Here is a 24,027-nt window from a genome sequence, read left to right as displayed (position 1 = left end):
CAGTCTTGTCAAATATTTTGAAGACATGTTGCACAAGAATCAGTACCTGTCAAACCAATACAGCCCCTCAGAACTCATCCGCATTTGCTTAATCAAATTACCTGAACATTTACGACATATTATTTTAGCAGGACGTTGCAAAGACGACATTGAAGCTTTTCAGGGACTGTTACAAGAATTAGAAATTGACACAGACAGTCGCGGGATGCGAAAACAGGAAAACAATCACTACAGGTCACATCCGTCACAATTCCGTGACGACAGTAACGATAACTGGACGCGACAAGGCTATTCTCACCACACAAATCGTGACCAAAACAGACACCACCCGTATGACAATCGGTGGCAGAGTAGTAATAATTACAGGGAAAGATCACCTCTCCGCGGTAATGACTATCACAGAGACAATCAAAGAAACAGACAATATGGAAACCAAAATAATTATTATCAAGGGAGACAGAATAACTTTAGACGCAACGGTCCAGTGCGCAGTTACGACTCAGGGAGAAATTCTCCACCACGTGACCGACGAGGAAGAAACTACGGAATCTACCGACGTGACGACAGACGATATAATCATAACGACAGACGTCAATTTCATCAGAACTGGCGGGATTCTAACACGGCTGGGCCCTCTCGGCAAGGCGAATTTGTAGAAGTTAGGTCTCCTAATCCCAATAACGACGCGCGCCAACAAAGAGACAGACAATGACTTGCACAGCAGGCAGCCGCGTGCGCCAGGTGGCTCAGAGAAAAATAACATAGACACTAACCTTGAGAAAAATTCCAGTATCCTTTACCGACGTATACCACACGATAATTGCGTTAAAGTTGAAACTCAGCGTACTAGGAAGAGTAAAGGTTTACACCACATTTCACATGTAAAACCGTTTATTGAAAGATAATCTGCTTTTTAACTTTGTCTTTGCCATTTAACTTTTCACTTTACATTACTAGTATGCTTTGTCAGACTTAGAATCTGTTAATATGCAACAATGTTTGAAGTTAAATATCCAGTCAAGAACCAAGAGAACTTATTTAAACAGAAATTACGAATGCATTGTTATTGTGAACAGACGACACAGTGTTATTGTGTGTGTACATTCTTGCTTGTTAGTTGCACGTTTACGTAATGACTATAAGGCTCACATACATAGAACATTTACCAGTACTGCTAATGAGATTTTAATGCAACATTTTGGTTTACTTGCAAATACATTATAGATTCAAGCTGCTTTCTGAGAGATACCAGGTGACACAGTGGTTAGTTTATTTGACAGCTACACAATTATATCACGACGCTACTAATGTGTGACACAATTTACATTGTTGCTTTTGTGCTGTATCTGCTTTATATCTGCACAGTTTTTCTGAATTCTTCTGGAAAGTAAAACATGTTTAATAGTGACTTTTGTGGTGTAGCTACAATGAGACAGCCTTTTCCGTAGCACAACAATATGTTACAGCACAGTACTTTCTTCATCACGGCAATAAGTGTAATAACTAAGATATCTATACGCAAAGCATTTCACTTTTGTTTATCATGAGGTAAGTACATTGACTTCTGCAGAACTTAGCTTTCGGAGGACAATAACTACGACACTTCCACAGAGATTATCTCACAACAAGATGCACAGTTTAGCGCTACAGTACACGTATTTGAATGATTAATTTTGTACTTAAAACATTTATTTTTAAAGATATTTGAAGTACAACGATACAAAGGTTTTCCGTGACACATTTCATTCCATTGCTGTAATCTGTAACACCTGAGGGTATAATTACATTAATCCTCAGGGGGGTACACGCTTACTTTGTGTACCACATATTTGGCAAGCACAAGGAGCCCTAGCTAATATGGTATTTGCTTATACAACTTTACACACCGGTACCATATTTCTCTAACACATAAATTACACAGCTATCTGATCATTTAACTGAGAGACAAACACTTTTTTTTACTACATCAGTGACAGATGTTTACGTAATTACACAGTTGGATAACTTCACACTTATGAAATTGTATTTTGTCTGTACTTTGTGAAATGCTCATATTTTTCGGAACCATTGTGATACTATGAGAGCTTTGAATGATGTATTTGGAATGGGATTATGATTTTTAAAGTACGTTTGAGGCAGATGACACTTTTGACATGAGCAGAGAATTTTTTTAGGTTTTGAAATTATTGGAGGAAGCTACGACGATTTCGAGATTTGACAGAGGTGTTATGATGTTATTATTACGATGACTATGTGTATTATGCTGTTGCGGTATGTTTATGATCAATAAGCTGATGCTATATGAGTTATTTGAGTATGCTACGTGAGTTATGAAATGTATGTAAATGCGTGAATGTATCACAATGCCGATGAAAATTTTTTGGACACTGTTATATCAATAGGATTTTGTTTCTACAGATTTGTAACTCAAATTCTTGCCCTGTGAAATATTTTTGTATGAGACTGTCACTGTAGTGGAAACTGGTGTAGTAAATATTTCCGTAAGAAAGTTAACGGACCACCTGCACGTAATGCGTCGTGGGCACCCAGCTGTGTCAGACGCCTGAAAAAAAGCCATTAGTGAGGGCCTGTTCAGAGGCACAGGTGGAGAAAAAAAAAGGGAGGCCATTATCCTCGCTATTGACATTCCTTTGTAGAAAGCACCGCAAATACGACACACTCATTACTTGGAAAGATACTTACATCTGCAGACCTGATTATGACAAGCGTCTTTCTCGAAAATTGAGAGAATTTTTTACTACCTTATGAAATGCCATAAGGCTAATGAATGATGTTTCATGTCTTCCTTTGTACATATTTGCTCATTTTCTTTAATATCTAGTTTCTAGCTGCACTGCAGCATTGGTTAAAATAAAATTTAATATATGTACTAATATAGTTATTTTATGCCTACAGATCAAGTCAATAAGAAATTTATGATCTACTTCCAAGAAAATGAGGGCACATAAATAGACATTTCCCTTCACAGGAATTGTATAAATAATTTCTTTACGATTTGGTAACTTATCTGCTAGTGTAAGTTCTCGTGATGCATCACTCTAGTGTTAAGATGTGACATAGGTATTAGACATGGCCATTTTCAGTGTAATATTTTTTCTGCTTGAGCTTTGTCATGTTTAGATATAAGCTGCTGTTTGCCTGGCATAGTGCTACTGAATTTTAATTTATGTTACTCTACTAAGCCAGATTTATTTTTCTTGTTTGCTGCACGTTGCCTTATATTTGTTGTAATATTGCAATTGCTTTGCCAGTTTGAATTTTTTGTCATTGATGTTTCTGTTACTTGTTTTGTGCTGCTGCATTGCCTCGTCCCTTAGTTTAGCATCTGAGCTCAGTAGATTTAAGTTAGCTTAAGAGGGAGTAGACTATATAAGAGAATGAGTTGCGATGAATTGGAAGAAACGCATTGAGAAGATATAAGAAACAGATTTGGTAAAAATGAGTATTGTGCACTGAGAAATAATTGTTTTGAAAGAAATATGAATAGAATTCAGAAAGCAGGTATAGATAGCACTTTTTGAAATAATGAAGAACGAAGGGAGATCTCCGAGAAGTAAAGAAAGTTTTGTTTGCAAAATACTGCAGTAAAAGAAATCCTGTCCTTTCCTTGTGTTATCCCACTATGTGTTTGTGTTCCCTTGTGTATTTGTGTTTTTCCTGTCTTTATGTGTTTAGCTAATGCGATTTATGTTGTAGAATTTTTCTAGTACTAAGCTACATTCACTATGATGAGGAATACTGTTATCCTCAAATATAATTTGCATTTATAATATGTTATTTTCTTTGTAAAGATGTTTAGACATTATTTATTCTGGTCTGTTTTAATGCTCATGTGTAAAGTTGATGTTTCAAAAGTTATTCCGATCTTTATGTATGTACTTATGTCATTATTTTTGTAACACTGATGTATATGTTATTTCGATTCTTTTGTAAAGCCTGTATTACTACAAATGTTATCTGTATTGTTATGTTCTTTAATGATGTATTTTGTACCTTTGTAATTGTATTTTCATGTTGTAAATTTATAATTGTATAGACACCAATTCTTCAAATTAAGTTACATTTCACTGCACACGTTTCTGTTGGTCATAGTATATGGACAATATGTGAGAAGTTAGGACTGTTAGTGTTTACGCGTGTGTTAATAATTCATCAAGGGACTGGATAACAGCATTGCTGGTTCTAAGGACAATTCCAAAAACTTTGTGAGTGCACAAGTGGTGGTTATGGACTTGCTATATTATCCGCAAGACTCTTCAATGGTGATTGTGCATCTGCACAGTCACAACAGATGGCGGCTGGCCATCTCTTCAAGGACTACAGTTGGTCTGCATCTTTGATGACCCACCAATACCATTATTTCTACAAGGACTGCAGTGGGTCTGCACCTCTGGTGGCCCACCAATACCACAATCTCTACCAGGATTACAATGGGTCTGCTCTGTGATGACCTACCTACCAATATTCTTCAAAACTTCGACTGACTCTGCTGTGGGTTTGCTCTGTTGTGGCCCATTACTTGTCTGCATGTCAAGAGTCAGCACTGTCTTTCCATTGGAAGGACACTACTTCTTCAAGACTGCATGGAAATCCACTACTTCTGTGTGCATTTTCTTTTACTGTTCAGACTTTGAAAAAAAAAGAAAAACACTATAATTTTACTGTGATGAATCAGGACTGTCTTTATAGACTGTGAGAAAATTTTAGCTTGTGACCAACATTGTATCAATAAGTGTGTGCATTTGATATCTTTGTTATTGTAATTATGAAAAATTTTTTCAAATCATTATTGGCCACTGCCCAAAACAATTTGTAAATTTTTTTGTGGGAAGCATGGGGGCTATGTAAGTAGGTTTTTTTATTGGTAACGCCACCTCTGTATAAAAATCACTGGCTGTGCTGTGTGCAGTCTGTGTCTAGTTTGCATTGTTGTCTGCCATTGTAGTGTTGGGCAGAGGCAGCTGGATGTGAACAGCGCGTAGCGTTGGGCAGTTGGAGGTGAGCCGCCAGCAGTGGTGGATGTGGGGAGACAGATGGCGGAGTTTTGTAATTTGTCATGAACTGCTATATATATTATGACTATTAAGGTAAATACATTGTTTGTTCTCTATTAAAATCTTTAACTTGCTAACTATGCCTATCGGTAGTTAGTGCCTTCCGTAGTTTGAATCTTTTATTTAGCTGGCAGTAATGGCGCTCGCTGTACTGCAGTAGTTCGAGTAATGAAGATTTTTGTGAGGTAAGTGATTTCTGAAAGGTATAGGTTAATGTTAGTCAGGGCCATTCTTTTGTAGGGGTTTCTGAAAGTCAGATTGCGTTGCGTTAAAAATATTGTGTGTCAGGTTAAGCACAGTCTTGTATAAATTGTTCAAAGGGGACGTTTCACATGGCCAGCGGCTGACCAGAAGTCACAGGCTCTTGCCTGCAGCTAGGGGGGCAAATCTCAGTGGCAGTACTCTCTGGATGGCTGAATAGTGAACTAGTCAGTAGAGCGCTGGTAGAGCACTGGCAGAAGTGCATTTGTGTGTTGCATGAGAAGATTCAATGCGCTGGACGACTTTTTCCCCCATGTCAATGGCTGGGCAGTCATGGTGACAGTTTCTCAGGCCTCTGAGCATCTGGTATGGAAGAAGATGTGCGCACAAGTGTCAGCATAGACAGCATAGGTGTGAGTCCATAATTCCTTAATCCCCTCACAGCAGGTGTGGTTGTAGGTTACTGGCAGTCAGCATATGGTGTGTACTTGGCAATCGCGAGTGTGTGCGATCAGATTTTTTTTTTGCCAGGTATGCTTAGTGGAAGGTGAAAGCATAGCTTTGGAGAAGCTCAGGTGTCAGTGAATACAAGAACTCGGAAATATTTAGCACTACAATCTATTTGTGGTGGATATTTAATTAATTGTTTTGCAATATGCTTGCTCGTGATTTCCAAACGTTGAAAATATGAATTATTAAAAAAAGAATCATTGTAAGACGATGGTGAGTGTTTTAAGTTATCTGTTTGATTCCTCTAAATTATTAAACAATTAGTGTGATGGGGTAGTGCAAATGGACTATTTTTAGCCGTTTTTGATATCTCAATTGCTGCGGTCTCGCACTCAGTGCAGTGGGGCTGAGTATGGGCAGCGAGTGATGAGAGTGCTTGGGTAATCATATCTTGTTTGGTTACAAAGATTTTCAATTGGTTCTCTTCGTTTACCGTCAGAGACTAGAACAGGCCTGTAAAAACTATATCCCTACATGTGGGAGAAGGAGAGGAAGGGGGAGGCGAGGTTAGGCAGTATTCACAGATCAACAGGAACACACATGCAGCTACTGCCACTCTCTCCAGATTGGATCTTTTGGGGTCGGTTTTTGTGGTAGTTGTGTTATTACAATGACTTCCCTCAATTCCCAGTGCATGAGTTTCATTATGCTGTATAGTGGACGAGAGCAGCTGGTCTTCAAACTTCAAGGTGAATATACATAAATGTTATTGGAAATAATGGGGGCAGGATTGTGGAATATGGGGGAGAGGGGCGGCAAAAAGAGGGAGGGGAGACTGGAAACGCCTGTAGGACAGATTTGAGCACCCTTTATTGTGGTATTGCGGTCTAGAGCAGTCAATATTCAAACTTTGAGGTGAACATATTCGTACACAATCGGAAACAGTGGGGAACAGGAAATATCGGAAGCTCGGGAGTGGGGAAGGGGGGAGGCGGTGGCGGAGTGTGGAGGCAGCTTTAGAGCAGCCCAGCAGCAGAATAACAGCCTCAAAAATAAATAAGTAAATAAATCGATACACTACCTTACATCCTTCCTCTCCAGTAGAGAATGAGACTTTTTCTGCAGAGAGGAAGTGTTAATGGTGAGGGGAGAATTGGGTGGAAGGGAGGAGAACTGGGGGGAAGGGATTTCTCATGAGGGGGAAAGTGACTCTGAGCTGAACTGGAGCAGAGTGAAAAAAAAGTGTCCTTTTTACCAGGAGTGTGGGTGAGGAGGAGGGAGGGGGAGGGGTGGAGCGTTTCTCTGAAAGAGGATTACACCAACGGGGTCAGAAATCAACTCTCAGGGTGTCATAAATCAATTAGCATAACAATAGGTTAAGGGGAGGGGGAGGGCAATAATTGTCACCCTTTATGAGTACTAGCCTTAAAATGCAACATTTATGTAAGGAACGACTGAAAAGCAGTTGAGATCATTAAGAATAAAACTACTTTCAATAGAGAAGGAAAGAGCAGCTTCGTGCCCTCCACCATCAAGGAACTAACTAGCCAACCACGATGGACAAAGAAAACCAATAACCACAAGGAAGCCATCTCAATCGCAAGTAATTAATATTTTGGTAAATATTCTTTTTGACTTTCACTAGTTGGTATCACAGCCTTATGACTGATATGGTTCACCAGACACCATGGGTGTACTGAAGATGATCCCAGCAGAAAGATCGAAACGTCGAATTTTGAAAGGAAGTTTGAAGAGGAACATTATGTGGTCTAATAACCCGGAAGATTTTATCTGTAATGGCAGTTTCCAGGAAAAACAACACTTATGTAAAGGATTTTCTCTGCTCTATATTGCACGACGACATGTTATGGTTTCTGCAAAGCACCTCGCTTTGGAGCATTTATGTGTGTCAGTGATTGCAGTCTCCGGCAAAATGTCTATCTGATATGAAACTTCCTGGCAGATTAAGACTGTGTGCCCGACCGAGACTCGAACTCGGGACCTTTGCCTTTCGCGGGCAAGTGCTCTACCAACTGAGCTACCGAAGCACGACTCACGCCCGGTACTCACAGCTTTACTTCTGCCAGTACCTCGTCTCCTACCTTCCAAACTTTACAGAAGCTCTCCTTCGCAGGAGAGCTTCTGTAAAGTTTGGAAGGAAGGAGACGAGGTACTGGCAGAAGTAAAGCTGTGAGTACTGGGCGTGAGTCGTGCTTCTGTAGCTCAGTTGGTAGAGCACTTGCCCGCGAAAAGCAAAGGTCCCGAGTTCGAGTTTCGGTCGGGCACACAGTTTTAATCTGCGAGGAAGTTTCATATCAGCGCACACTCCGCTGCAGAGTGAAAATCTCATTCTGTGTCTATCTGATCATAACTCCGTTAACAAATTTTGTGAGGGAAAAGGGGATGGCGGACAACAATTGCTACAGAAAATGAAATGATAGAAAGTACATAGAACCACTAAAAGAATAAATATTCCAGCAATAACATGAAAGAAAGAAACTTAGCTAACTTGGTTGACGTAAAAAAGGTGGCAAAAGTGCTCAAAAAATAATCAATATTAAAATAGAGCCAAAATGCGAATAATCACTAGCTTAGTACTTTAACACTTTCTTTTTGGGTGCGAACATAATGTAGGAGATGACTAAAATGTGCAGCTTAGAGAATCTTCTCAAGTTTTTGTGAAGTCTGGTATCGACTGCCAGAAAAGCACCAGAACCAACTCATACCTGTGCCGTGCATGTGCGACATAGTTGGCCCCCTTTATTGTTAATATCTGCTCTGTGCATGTCCCTTCCCCAGCTGGAAGCTGGAGGACACTGGTCTACAAGAATACATGTGAGCAATGGAGGGCTGAAATCCAGGTCCATGCGCGACAACATTCAAGCAAAAGGTAGAACTTTCTTGCAACAGTGTGGATAATAGGTCAGGCGTTATCCATGTCGTGTGAGCGATCTGTTGGACCGAACATATGTGATCAAAAGTATCAGGACACCCCCAAAAACATACGTTTGTCATATTAGGTGCATTGTGCTGCCACCTATTGCCAGGTACTCCATAACTGCGACCTCAGCAGCCATTAGACTTCGTGAGAGAGCAGAATGGGCGCTCCGCGGAACTCACGGACTTCGAACGTGGTCAGCGGATTGGGTGTCACTTGTGTCATACATCTGTACGCGAGATTTAAGCACTCCTAAACATCCCTAGGTCCACTGTTTCCGATGTGATAGCGAAGTGGAAACGTGAAGGGGCACGTACAGGCCGATCTCGTCTGTTGACTGACAGTGACCGCCGACAGTTGAACAGGGTCGTAATGTGTAACAGGCAGACATATATCCAGACAAACACGCAGGAATAACTGCATCAGGATCCACTGAAATTACTATGACAGTTAGGCGGAAGGTGAGAAAAATTGGATATCATGGTAAGCGACAGCTCATAAGCGACACATGACGCCGGTAAATGCCAAACGACGCCTCGCATGTGTATGGAGCATCAACATTGGACCACTGAGTAGTGGAAAAACGCTGTGTGGAGTGACGAATCAATCACGGTACACAATGTGGCGATCCGATCGCAGGGTGTGGGTATGGCGAGTATACGATGAACGTCATGTGCCAGCGTGTGTATTGCCAACAGTAAAATTTCGAGGTGGTGGTGTTGTAGTGTGGTCGCATTTTTCATGCAGGGGCTTGCATCCCTTGTTGTTTTGAGTGGCACTCCCACAGCACAGGCCTATATTGATGTTTTAAGCAACTTCTTGCTTCCCACTGTTGAAGAGCTATTCGGGGATGGGCACTGCATCTTTCAACACGATCAAGTACCTGTTCATAACGCGGCCTGTGGTGGAATGTTTACATGAGAATAACATCCCTGTAATGGAGTGGACTGCACACAGTCCTGGCCAGAATCCTATAGAAAACCTTTGAAATGTTTTGGAACGCCGACTTCGTGACTTCGTGACAGGACTCACCGACCGACATCGACAGTGCAGCACTTGGTGATTAATGGACTGCCATCCCCCAAGAAACCTTCCAGCACCTTGATTTAACGTATGACTGCGAGAGTGGAAGCTGTCATCAAGGTTAAGGGTGAGCCAACATCATACTGAATTCCAGCATTACTAATGGAGGGCGCCATGAACTTGTAAGTCATTTTCAGTCAGGTGTCCGGATACTTTTGATCACATAATGTACCTGGAAGGAGCGGCGTAGCCTGTGAAGTGTTACTGGCGCTATCATTTCTGTTGGAGTTTAACTGTCAGCTACTCGAACTTTGGAGGAAAATAGTCTGCTTGGGGAACCATTGTGAACTTTATAGTCACCCTCCCTTCTGTAATGGGCATCAATTTTGTTCTTAACTGAAGTGTGACCCACTACATCTTAGTTCCTTTCGGTTTTAGCTGGTATTTGAGGTCGTTCGTCCGATATTCTGTTATGAGTAAAGACACTTATCTGTATTTCTCCACCAGGATGGTACACCTGACTTTCTGAACACGAGCTCGTGATTTATGTCTAACGTGGATTATAATTTGGATTTTGATTACTACTTACAACGTTACTGAGTGGCTTGGCTTGGTTCATTCTGCACACAATCCCACACATACTGCAAATTTTTTTCCGTTAGTTACTCATCTGGCGTATCATTTATTCAGTACTTTCCAGCCTTTTTTATTTATTGGTGGTTTGTATTCTATTAGAATAGTGTTTAGTTCTGCTTGGTGTGTGTGTGTGTGTGTGTGTGTGTGTGTGTGTGTGTGTGTGTATGTGTGTGTGCGTTACGGGGAAGATTTGCCATTATTTAATACCTTTCTTAGAGGAATACACCGCTATCTGATCGTGTATTCCTGTATATTTCCTGTGCAAAATCTACATTTCGGTTTTCATAGCATTGTTTACAAGCTTGATAGTTGCCCTGCTAACGCAGACATGTTTAGATGTGAGCTTATGGCCCCTGAAAATAATTATCAGTAGCCATCTTGTATTCTTAACCAAATTTCATGTAAATCCTAAAACTCCTTCGTTCAGTGTAAAACTTGTTTGCATGGCTGCAGTCGTTGATTCTGTTATCCTGCATCTGTCTTATATGTTATTACAATTTATTGAGTTGTGAAATTTTGTTCACTTAAGAATGGTGAGAGTTGCCGTAAGGCGGTCTTTAGGGGTGAGGCATCATGTTCTTAATAAATTTTGTAAAATTTAATTATTTGAAAGGGCTTCGTCGTGTTACGGATTTATCATTAAGCCTAAAGCCGTTTGTGCAGTTGATAAGCGTAATTATTGAAGTTATTGACCTGTAACTGTCTGTTAATGAGCAACACCGTGTGGTAATTGGTAATTCTTGCTGCGACTGCTTAATGCTTTAAATAAGAAAAGGAAGGAGATATTATTTTGGGTCCTCCAAAGGGGGCGATCCCCACTGCTTCAATACTACGAAGTATGCACCTGGTCGCTGCCAGTCACGTGTAGCAGATACTAGTGCACTGTTTTTGAAGCCCGTCCGTGGAAAATGAAGGATCATTAGCTTTTGATACCCCAAGTATGTTGAGTTCAGTAGAAATTGCTTGTACACTTTTCTAATCCCTGGTTTTTGATACTATTATAGGAGAAATTCCTTACTTTAAAGCTTTATGGTTATCTGTTCAAATATACACATTAGTTTTGGATACAGATGTAATCAAAGACAATCATTTAGATCAACTGTGAAATGTATACATATTACGGAAATCAGTGCTCTGGCTGGCTACTTTACGATTAACTGCTGCAGATATCTTTTCCTTACCTCCTTGACAGAGGTTATGAACTTATAAATATCTTATCCACTTCTGGAGTTGGTCTTCTTATCCACTTCTGGAGTTGGTCTTGTGGTTCAAATGGTTCAAATGGCTCTGAGCACTATGGGACTTAACATCTGTGGTCAGCAGTCCCCCAGAACTTAGAACTACTTAAACCTAACTAACCTAAGGACATCACACACATCCAAGCCCGAGGCAGGATTCGAACCTGCGAGCGTAGCGGTCGCGCGGTTCCAGACTGTAGCGCCTTTAACCGCTCGGCCACACCGGCCGGCTTTGATCTTGTGAAATAAAAGTTTGCATTTCGAAATCTTTTAAGTAAAAGGCCTGAAATCTAAGTGCGAGTCAACATTCAAGATTTCTGTCGGAAGTTTTGCCTCCAAGGAGGCTTACCGGAACTAACCCCTGCGTTGGCTTTCAGGATACCGGGAATTTCCAGCAAGAGAAGTTATACGCGCATGATAGTGCGTTGTCACATAGCTGTGAGTAAGATGTTTTTTAGTTAGGAAAGACCTTTGAAAAGTAACTGCAGGTGTATGAAAGAAAACATAGTTGTTCAGCAGTGGATGGCTGAGAACCTCCTATTGTATTGCATGGGAGCAGAAAGTACTCAGAGCCGTGCAGCTTAGGTATGCTGGTGATTCCAGCGTGAGGTGGAAAACCCACACAAGCACGACTGGTCGTTGGTAGCCCTGCACAAGGCCGCACGTACGGAGACAGAGCTCTCGTGAAAGGCAAGTAATTTAGGTTGTAATTAATTGTAGTTGAACACATTTAACTAATTAAAGACGTTCTTTAGTGTACTCTTCAAGCTCACCATTAAAGGTTTTTCTTTTATTTGCATAGTGTTCCAGTAATCGCGGAAAGTTCGTTTGTTTACTTACTGCTGCTTAGGCCTAATTTTTCGAGTGTGCATATTTAGCGTTATACCGCAATTGTAAATGCATTTGCTGTAATTTAACTGATTAAATACATTCATTAAGGTTCTTTTCAAGCTCACTATTAAATGTTTTTCTTTTGTTTGCGTATTGTTGCAGTAATCGGGAAAAGTTCGTTTTGTTTACATTTCGCGGCTTTGCCTAAATGGTTCAAATGGCTCTGAGCACTATGGGACTCAACTGCTGTGGTCATCAGTCCCCTAGAACTTAGAACTACTTAAACCTAACTAAGGACATCACACACATCCATGCCCGAGGCAGGATTCGAACCTGCGACCGTAGCAGCAGCTAGAACCGCACGACCACCGTGGCCGGCCGGCTTTGCCTACTTTCCGAGTGTGCATACTTATCGTTATACCGCAATCTTAAGTGCATTTGGTGTAAATTAGCTAATTAAATACGATCATTAGTGTGCTCTTCAAGCTTGCCATTAAAGGTTTTGCTTTTATTTGCGTATTCTTCCAGTAATCGCAAAAAGTTCGTTTTGGTTACATTCGGTTGTTTAGGTCTAATTTTCGAATGTGCATATTTAGCGTTATACCACAAATTTGAGTGCATTTGCTCTCAGTTTACTTACATATTAGTTTCCAAAACATTTTTAGTGTCCTTTTACATCTGTATTTAATATATTAGCTTTATCACTCAGTAAATCTCGAAACTAATTTCCAAACTACCATGGATACTAAGTGTGTGAGCTGCAGTAGGTAAGTTAGTTCAGTGGTTTTGTGCAGCTCTTGTGACAGGTGGTTTCATTGGGGAAATTGTATCGGCATGGGAACTGGAGAAGCAAACGAGACTCTTCCATTCTTTTGCAGGGTTTGCTCAAGAGATAGGATTACAGCTGAACAGGAGGAGAAAATTAGAGCCCTTCAGGGTGATTTGAACAGAGTGAGGGAGGAACTGAAAAGGTTAAGGAGGGAGGAGGGTACACAGCAGTGGGAAGTGGTAGCTGAGAACAGGGGCCACAGAAAGAGAACAGTGTCTGACAGTTTCCCAATTGGCATAACCTATAGAATTGCCTTGCTACCACAGTTAAGTAAGGAAGAGGCTCCAGTAAAAGTAGATGCAGAAAAGATGCAACAGAATCTCACTAGGAAACCAACTGTTTCAAAAAAAGTAGAAAGTAAGAGGAACGTTCTGTTGCTAGGTAGCAGCCATGGAAGAGTTGTGGGCCAGATTTTGCAGGAAAAATTAGGTGACAGGTACCAGTTCACAAACTTTTTCAAGCCAAGTGCATGTCTTAACCAGGTGGTAGAGGATATAGGTTCCTTGTGCAAGGGTTTGTCAAAGCAGGATCATGTGAAAATAGTGGGTGGAGTGGGAAACAGTATAGATAGCGATCAGGACTACAGTATTGAGTGTGACCTGGTGAAAATAGCCTCTGAAACGACCCATACCAATGTTGGGCTGGTGCCTCCTTTCGTGCAGCATGATCAACCCCAGCTGAGCCGCTCTGTCAGGAGGGTAAATATGGAGTTGGATCAGTTGCGTAGGGCGGCCACTCTGTTAGACATTGGATTGGTTCCTGTCGAGACTATTGATAGGGGGGATTTCACAAGGGGTGACCTACACCTCAATAGGAAAGGGAAGGGTAAACTGGCAGGGTTGTTAGCGAAATCCATAAGGGGGAACACTAGTACTCATGGATGTACCTCTTTTTTAGACTAATATCTGTGCCCAATGAGAAGTTCAGGCAGGTAGGGGTTAGAGGGGTCCAAAACGCACAAGATTTTCGCAACAGGTAAGTAAATGATAATGTTACCATATTTAACCAAAATATTGGTGGATTAAAGAAAGAAGTAGATTCTCACAAAAGTAAAGTAAAAAATAAACTTACAATTTTTCACCAAAATATTCCGGGATTGAAGAATAAAGTAGATGAGTTCCTGGTTTGTTTAGATGACATTGAATCTGATAATGTAATAGATATACTATGCCTGTCTGAGCATCACATTGTGTCTGATGTGGAAAAGGTAAATATCAGTGATTATAAACTAGCTGCACATATGAGTAGAGAGGATAAGGTGAGAGGAGGAGTTGCCATGTATGTCAAAAGTTATCACTGTGTAAAAAGCTTCGATACAAAAAAGTTTTGTCTAGAGCAACATAATAGAAGCATATTCCTGTTAACTTAAACTGAAGGAGGGCTCTTTTATAATTGTAACAGTATATAGGTCCCCTTCAGGAAACTTTCATTTATTCCTGGAAAACTTGGATGCCTTGTTGTGCTATCTGTCAGATAGGGGAAAGCAAATTATTATTTGTGAGGACTTCAGTGCTGATTCACTGAAATAATGTAATAGCAAGCATTACCTGGAAGTCTTGCTCGGTTCTTTCAATTTGACATCTGTCATTAATTTTCCTACTCAGGTAGTAAAGGACAGCAGCACATTGACAGATAAATTCTTGTGCTGTTGAGAATGGCCTTTTCGATCATGGTGCTCAGCTAGTTACAGTATATGGCATAGCTCCAGTCAGTAATTCAAAACTACCCTCCAAAGTTGTGCATTCAATTAATGACTCAACATTTAGAAATTTCAGGGAAAATCTTCAGCAGTTAGACTGGGATGATGTGTACAAGGAACCTGATGCTAATTTAAAATATAGCTTATTTCATGAAACGCTTGTAAGAGAATTTGAAAACTGTTTCCCCAAGAAAGTAGTTAAATTTAATTATAAGAAACCATGCAAAAACCTTGGCTTACTAAAGAAATAAAAATATCTTATAACCACAAAAGGGAACTGTACCTAACAACAAGAAAAAGTAGTGACTCAGAAACAGCCAAATATTATAAAAACTACTGTGCTACATTAAGAAAGGTTTTTTAAAAGTCCAGAAGCATGTGCATCATGTCTGAGATTAATACCTCTCATAACAAAATCAAAACAATCTGGAATATTATTACAAGGGAGACAGGGCAACCAAGAGTACAGGATGATGACATTACCATCAAAGCGAATGGAAACTTGACCTACAACAAGCCGGAAGTCGAAAACATTTTGAATAATCATTTTTTAAATGTTGTAGAGAAAATAGGATCTAAATGTTCATTAGAAGAAACAAGGCTGTTAATGGAAGAGGCCTTACCCACACAATTTGATACAACTGGAATTCCACCAACCTCTCCTTCTGAAGTTAGGAAGGTAATAAACTCTCTCAAGAATAAAAGCTCACATGGAATTGATGGCATTTCCAGCAGGATAATAAAAGCTTGTTCCCAAGAGATAAGTGCGATTCTTAGGCACATATGCAATAGCTCTCTGAAGCAGGATATTTTCCCAGATAGACTGAAGTATGCCATTGTTAAACCACTGGATAAAAATGGAGATACATCTGATGTCAACAACTACCGCCCAATCTGTCTTCTGACTGCCTCATCCAAAATTCTTGAAAAAGTAATGTATTGTAGAGTAGCTTCACACCTTTGTAAAAATAAAGTTTTAACAAAATATCAGTTTGGTTTCCAGAAAGGTTTGTCAACGGAAAATGCTATATATACTTTCACTAATGAAATATTAAATGCTCTGAGTAACCGGAAGTCGCCCGTTGGGATTTTTTGTGATATCTCAAAGACTTTTTATTGTGTTGCCAGAAGAGCCAACGCCGTGTTACTAGTGGAGGCCGAAATGCACGCGTTTTAGCTCACACAGGTTGGCATGAGGAGGGAAGGACTATTCTGACGTGAGGTCTGGAACATGACAAGGAATTAGAAGTCAGAAAGCGGACGTAATTAGTTTGATACTTAACTTTAATCCATTAATGATGAACGTCGCTCTTGATGGTACACGATTCACAATATTATCTGTTCAGAATAAGTTCTTAGTAACTGAATATGGCGCCTTGCTAGGTCGTAGCAAATGACATAGCTGAAGGCTATGCTAAACTATCGTCTCTGCAAATGAGAGCGTATGTAGAAAGTGAACCATCGCTAGCAAAACCGGCTGTACAACTGGGGCGAGTGCTAGGGAGTCTCTCTAGACTAGACCTCCCGTGTGGCGGCGCTCGGTCTGCAATCACTGATAGTGGCGACACGCGGGTCCGACGTATGCTAACGGACCGCGGCCGATTTAAAGGCTACCACCTAGCAAGTGTGGTGTCTGGCGGTGACACCACACTTTTGATTGTGTCATGGAATACTTTTAGATGAGCTCAAGTACTACGGTATGAATGGGACAGCGCTCAAAAGGTTTAAATCATACCTAACAGGAAGAGTGCAGTTCACATAATGTGCAAAATACTGGTGATTTTTCAAACTGGGGAAAAATCAAGAATGGGGTGCCGCAAGGTTCGGTATTGGGTCCTCTGCTGTTCTTGATATATATTAATGACTTGCCATTCTGTATTCACGATGATGCAAAGCTGGTACTTTTTGCCGATGTTACAAGTATAGCTATCACATCCGGCAGACAAGAATTAACTGCTGAAATTGTAAACGATGTTTTTCAGAAAATCATTAAGTGGTTCTCTGCAAATGGGCTCTCATTAAACTTTGACAAAACGCAGTACATACAGTTCCACACAGTAAATGGAATGACACCATTAATAAATATAGACTTCGATCAGAAATCGGTAGCTAAGGTAGAATATTCCAAATTTTTAGGTGTATGCATTGATGAGGGCTTGAACTGAAGATTTGCTGAAACGTTTGAGTTCAGTTACTTATGCTATTTGGGTCATTGCAAAGTTTGGCGATATACACTACTGGCCATTAAAATTGCTACACCACGAAGATGACGTGCTACAGACACGAAATTTAACCGACAGGAAGAAGGTGGTATGATATGCAAGTGATAAGCTTTTCAGAGCATTCACACAAGGTTGGCGCCGGTGGCGACACCTGCAACGTGCTGCCATGAGGAAAGTTTCCAACCGATTTCTCATACAAAACAGCAGTTGACCGGCGTTACCTGGTGTAAGGAGGAGAAATGTGTACCATCACGTTTCCGACTTTGATAAAGGTCGGATTGTAGACTATCGCGATTGCGGTTTATCGTATCGCGACATTGCTGCTCGCGTTGGTCGAGATCCAATGACTGTTAACAGAATATGGAATCGGCATGTTCAGGAGGGTAATACGGAACGCCGTGCTAGATACCAAAAAACCTCGTATCACTAGCAGTCTAGATGAAAGGCATCTTATCCGCATGGCTTTAACGGATCCTGCAGCCACGTCTCGATCCCTGAGACAACAGATGGGGACGTTTGCAAGATAACAACCATCTGCACGAACAGTTCGACGACGTTTGCAGCAGCATGGACTATCAGCTCGGAGACCATGGCTGCAGTTACCCTTGACGCTGCATCACAGACAGAAGCGTCTGCGATGGTGTACTCAACGACAAACCTGGGTGCACGAATGGCAAAACGTCATTTTTTCGGATGAATCCAGGTTATGTTTACAGCATCATGATGGTCGCATCCATGTTTGGCGACATCGCGGTGAACGCACATTGGAAGCGTGTATTCGTTACTGCCATACTGGCGTATCACCCGGCGTGATGGTATGGGGTGCCATTGGTTACACGTCTCGGTTATCTCTTGCTCGGACTGACGGCCCTTTGAACAGTGGACGTTACATTACAGGTGTGTTACGACCCGTGGCTCTACCCTTCGTTCGATCCCTGCGGAACCCTATATTTCAGCAATATAATGCACGACCGCATTTGCAGGTTCTGTACGGGCCTTTTTGGATTCAGAAAATGTTCGACTGCTGCCCTGGGCAGCACATTCTCCAGATCTCTCACCAATTGAAAATGTCTGGTCAATGGTGGCCGAGCAACTGGCTCGTCACAATACGCCAGTCACTACTCTTGATGAAGTGTGGTATCGTGTTGAAGCTGCATGGGCAGCTGTACCTGTACACGCCAGCCGAGCTCTGTTTGACTCAATGCCCAGGCCTATCAAGGCCGTTATTACGGCCAGAGGTGGTTGTTCTGGGTACTGATTTCTCAGGATCTGTGCACCCAAATTGCCTGAAAATGTAATCACATGTCAGTTCCAGTATAATATATTTGTCCAATGATTACCCGTTTATCGTCTGCATTTCTTCTTGGTGTAGCAAATTTTAATGGCCAGTAGTGTACATCTCAGTAAATTACAGTAAATTAGCTTACCACTCCAATTTTCATTCTCTGCTTTCGTATGGCATCATATTTTGGGGTAACTCGTCATTGAGTAAAATTGTGTTCATTGCACAAAAGCGTGTAATGCGAATAATTGCTGGAGCACATTCAAGATCATCCTGCAAACAGAGCTAGAGATCTTCACTGTAGCCTCACAATATATATATATATATATATATACACTCCTGGAAATGGAAAAAAGAACACATTGACACCGGTGTGTCAGACCCACCATACTTGCTCCGGACACTGCTAGAGGGCTGTACAAGCAATGATCACACGCACGGCACAGCGGACACACCAGGAACCGCGGTGTTGGCCGTCGAATGGCGCTAGCTGCGCAGCATTTGTGCACCGCCGCCGTCAGTGTCAGCCAGTTTGCCGTGGCATACGGAGCTCCATCGCAGTCTTTAACACTGGTAGCATGCCGCGACAGCGTGGACGTGAACCGTATGTGCAGTTGACGGACTTTGACCGAGGGCGTATAGTGGGCATGCGGGAGGCCGGGTGGACGTACCGCCGAATTGCTCAACACGTGGGGCGTGAGGTCTCCACAGTACATCGATGTTGTCGCCAGTGGTCGGCGGAAGGTGCACGTGCCCGTCGACCTGGGACAGGACCGCAGCGACGCACGGATGCACGCCAAGACCGTAGGATCCTACGCAGTGCCGTAGGGGACCGCACCGCCACTTCCCAGCAAATTAGGGACACTGTTGCTCCTGGGGTATCGGCGAGGACCATTCGCAACCGTCTCCATGAAGCTGGGCTACGGTCCCGCACACCGTTAGGCCGTCTTCCGCTCACGCCCCAACATCGTGCAGCCCGCCTCCAGTGGTATCGCAACAGGCGTGAATGGAGGGACGAATGGAGACGTGTCGTCTTCAGCGATGAGAGTCGCTTCTGCCTTGGTGCCAATGATGGTCGTATGCGTGTTTGGCGCCGTGCAGGTGAGCGCCACAATCAGGACTGCATACGACCGAGGCACACAGGGCCAACACCCGGCATCATGGTGTGGGGAGCGATCTCCTACACTGGCCGTACACCACTGGTCATCGTCGAGGGGACACTGAATAGTGCACGGTACGTCCAAACCGTCATCGAACCCATCGTTCTACCATTCCTAGACCGGCAAGGGAACTTGCTGTTCCAACAGGACAATGCACGTCCGCATGTATCCCGTGCCACCCAACGTGCTCTAGAAGGTGTAAGTCAACTACCCTGGCCAGCAAGATCTCCGGATCTGTCCCCCATTGAGCATGTTTGGGACTGGATGAAGCGTCGTCTCACGCGGTCTGCACGTCCAGCACGAACGCTGGTCCAACTGAGGCGCCAGGTGGAAATGGCATGGCAAGCCGTTCCACAGGACTACATCCAGCATCTCTACGATCGTCTCCATGGGAGAATAGCAGCCTGCATTGCTGCGAAAGGTGGATATACACTGTACTAGTGCCGACATTGTGCATGCTCTGCTGCCTGTGTCTATGTGCCTGTGGTTCTGTCAGTGTGATCATGTGATGTATCTGACCCCAGGAATGTGTCAATAAAGTTTCCCCTTCCTGGGACAATGAATTCACGGTGTTCTTATTTCAATTTCCAGGAGTGTATATATATATATATATATATATATATATATATATATATATATATATATATATTCTCTTATAGAATTTGTTATTAACAATCCGAACGAATTCAAAAGTAATAGGAGTGTATATGGCTACAACACTAGGAGAAAGGAAGATATTCACTACTGAAGGTCAGATCTAACTTTGGCTCGGAAGACGGTAAATTATGCTGCCACAAAAGTCTTTGGTCACTTACCTAATAGCATGAAAAGTCTGGCAGATAGCTACAGGGTGTTTCAAAAATGACCGGTATATTTGAAACGGCAATAAAAACTAAACGAGCAGCGATAGAAATACAGTGTTTGTTGCAATATGCTTGGGACAGCAGTACATTTTCAGGCAGACAAACTTTCGAAATTACAGTAGTTACAATTTTCAACAACAGATGGCGCTGCGGTCTGGGAAACTCTATAGTATCAAACGTTCATTTCTGAGGAAGAGGATGTGGAACAAAAATGGAAAAAATTCAGAAACATCGTCCAGTACGCCTTAGATAAGTTCGTACCGACTAAGGTCCAAAGCGAGGGGAAAGATCCACCGTGGTATAACAATCATGTACGAAAGGTACTACGGAAACAAAGAAAGCTTCATCATAGGTTTAAGAGTAGTCGAATCATAGCTGATAAGGAAAAGCTGAACGAAGCGAAAAAGAGCGTAAAGAGAGCAATGAGAGAAGCATTCAACGAATTCGAACATAAAACATTGGCAAACAATCTAAACAAGAACCCTAAAAAGTTTTGGTCATATGTAAAATCGGTAAGCGGATCTAAATCCCCTATTCAGTCACTCGTTGACCACGATGGAACCGAAACAGAGGACGACCGAAGAAAGGCAGAAATACTGAATTCAGTGTTCCGAAACTGTTTCACTGCGGAAAATCGTAACACGGTCCCTGACTTCAGCCGTCGCACGGACGCCAAAATGGAAAATATTGAAATAAACGATATCGGAATTGAAAAACAACTGCTATCACTTAGTAGCGGAAAAGCATCCGGACCAGACGAGATACCCTTAAGATTCTACAGTGATTATGCTAAAGAACTTGCCCCCTTTCTATCAGCAATTTATCGTAGATCGCTGGAAGAACGTAAAGTACCTAGCGACTGGAAGAAAGCGCAGGTCGTTCCCATTTTCAAGAAGGGTCATAAATCAGATGCGAATAATTATAGGCCTATTTCGCTTACGTCAATCGTTTGTAGAATAATGGAACATGTTTTGTGTTCTCGTATTATGACGTTCTTAGATAATACAAATCTCCTTCATCATAACCAACATGGATTCCGCAAACAGAGATCATGTGAAACTCAGCTCGCCCTATTTGCCCAAGAAATTCACAGTGCCGTAGACACTGGCGAGCAGATTGATGCCGTATTCCTGGACTTCAGGAAGGCATTTGATACGGTTCCGCACTTACGTTTAGTGAAAAAAATACGAGCTTACGGAATATCAGACCAGGTTTGTGATTGGATTCAGGATTTCCTAGAAGAAAGAACACAACATGTCATTCTTAACGGTTCAAAATCTGCAGATGTAGAGGTAATTTCGGGAGTACCGCAGGGAAGCGTGATAGGACCTTTATTGTTTACAATATACATAAATGACTTAGTTGACAACATCGGTAGCTCCGTGAGGCTATTTGCAGATGACACGGTTGTCTACAAGAAAGTAGCAACATCAGAAGACTCGTACGTACTCCAGGAGGACCTGCAGAGGATTAATGCATGGTGCGACAGCTGGCAGCTTTCCCTAAACGTAGATAAATGTAATATAATGCGCATACATAGGGGCAGAAATCCATTCCAGTACGATTATGCCATAGGTGGTAAATCATTGGAAGCGGTAACGACCGTAAAATACTTAGGAGTTACTATCCGGAGCGATCTGAAGTGGAATGATCACATAAAACAAATAGTGGGAAAAGCAGGCGCCAGGTTGAGATTCATAGGAAGAATTCTAAGAAAATGTGACTCATCGACGAAAGAAGTAGCTTACAAAACGCTTGTTCGTCCGATTCTTGAGTATTGCTCATCAGTATGGGACCCTTACCAGGTTGGATTAATAGAAGAGATAGACATGATCCAGCGAAAAGCAGCGCGATTCGTCATGGGGACATTTAGTCAGCGCGAGAGCGTTACGGAGATGCTAAACAAGCTCCAGTGGCGGACACTTCAAGAAAGGCGTTACGCAATACGGAGAGGTTTATTATCGAAATTACGAGAGAGCACATTCCGGGAAGAGATGGGCAACATATTACTACCGCCCACATATATCTCGCGTAATGATCACAACGAAAAGATCCGAGAAATTAGAGCAAATACGGAGACTTACAAGCAGTCGTTCTTCCCACGCACAATTCGTGAATGGAACAGGGAAGGGGGGATCAGATAGTGGTACAATAAGTACCCTCCGCCACACACCGTAAGGTGGCTCGCGGAGTATAGATGTAGATGTAGATAGTACGATATTTTCCACATATCCATCATGCGTAGCAATAATATGGGGTAGTCTCTGAATGAAATTACCCGAAACCTTTGACAACGTGTCTGGCGGAATGGCTTCACATGCAGATGAGATGTACTGCTTCAACTGTTCAATTGTTTCTGGATTCTGGCGGTACACCTGGTCCTTCATGTGTCCCCACAGAAAGAAGTCACAGGGGTTCATGTCTGGCGAATAGGAAGGCCAATCCACGCCACCTCCTGTATGTTTCGGATAGCCCAAAGCAATCACACGATCATCGAAATATTCATTCAGGAAATTAAAGACGTCGGCCGTGCGATGTGGCCGGGCACCATCTTGCATAAACCACGAGGTGTTCGCAGTGTCGTCTAAGGCAGTTTGTACCGCCACAAATTCACGAAGAATGTCCAGATAGCGTGATGCAGTAATCGTTTCGGATCTGAAAAATGGGCCAATGACTCCTTTGGAAGAAATGGCGCCCCGGCCAGTACTTTTTGAGGATGCAGGGACGATGGGACTGCAACATGGGGCTTTTCAGTTCCCCATATGCGCCAGTTCTGTTTATTGACGAAGCCATCCAGGTAAAAATAAGCTTCGTCAGTAAACCAAATACTGCCCACATGCATATCGCCATCATCAATCCTGTGCACTATATCGTTAGCGAATGTCTCTCGTGCAGCAATGGTAGCGGCGCTGAGGGGTTGCCGCGTTTGAATTTTGTATGGATAGAGGTGTAAACTCTGGTGCATGAGACGATAAGTGGACGTTGGCGTCATTTGGACTGCAGCTGCAACACGGCGAACGGAAACCCGAGGCCGCTGTTGGATCAGCTGCTGCACTAGCTGCGCGTTGCCCTCTGTGGTTGCCGTACGCGGTCGCCCTACCTTTCCAGCACGTTCATCCGTCCCGTTCCCAGTCTGTTGAAATTTTTCAAACAGATCCTTTATTGTATCGCTTTTCGGTCCTTTGGTTACATTAAAACTCCGTTGAAAACTTCGTCTTGTTGCAACAACACTGTGTTCTAGGCGGTGGAATTCCAACACCAGAAAAATCCTCTGTTCTAAGGAATAAACCATGTTGTCTACAGCACACTTGCACGTTGTGAACAGCACACGCTTACAGCAGAAAGACAACGTACAGAATGGCGCACCCACAGACTGCGTTGTCTTCTATATCTTTCACATCACTTGCAGCGCCATCTGTTGTTGAAAATTGTAACTACTGTAATTTCGAAAGTTTGTCTGCCTGAAAATGTACTGTTGTCCCAAGCATATTGCAACAGACGGTGTATTTCTATCGCTGTTCGTTTAGTTTTTATTGCCGTTTCAAATATACCAGTCATTTTTGAAACACCCTGTATATAC

This window comes from Schistocerca americana, chromosome 5 (genome assembly GCF_021461395.2).
Source record: "Schistocerca americana isolate TAMUIC-IGC-003095 chromosome 5, iqSchAmer2.1, whole genome shotgun sequence".
Classification (NCBI taxonomy): Eukaryota; Metazoa; Arthropoda; class Insecta; order Orthoptera; family Acrididae; genus Schistocerca; species Schistocerca americana.
This window is presented reverse-complemented; position numbering follows the sequence as displayed.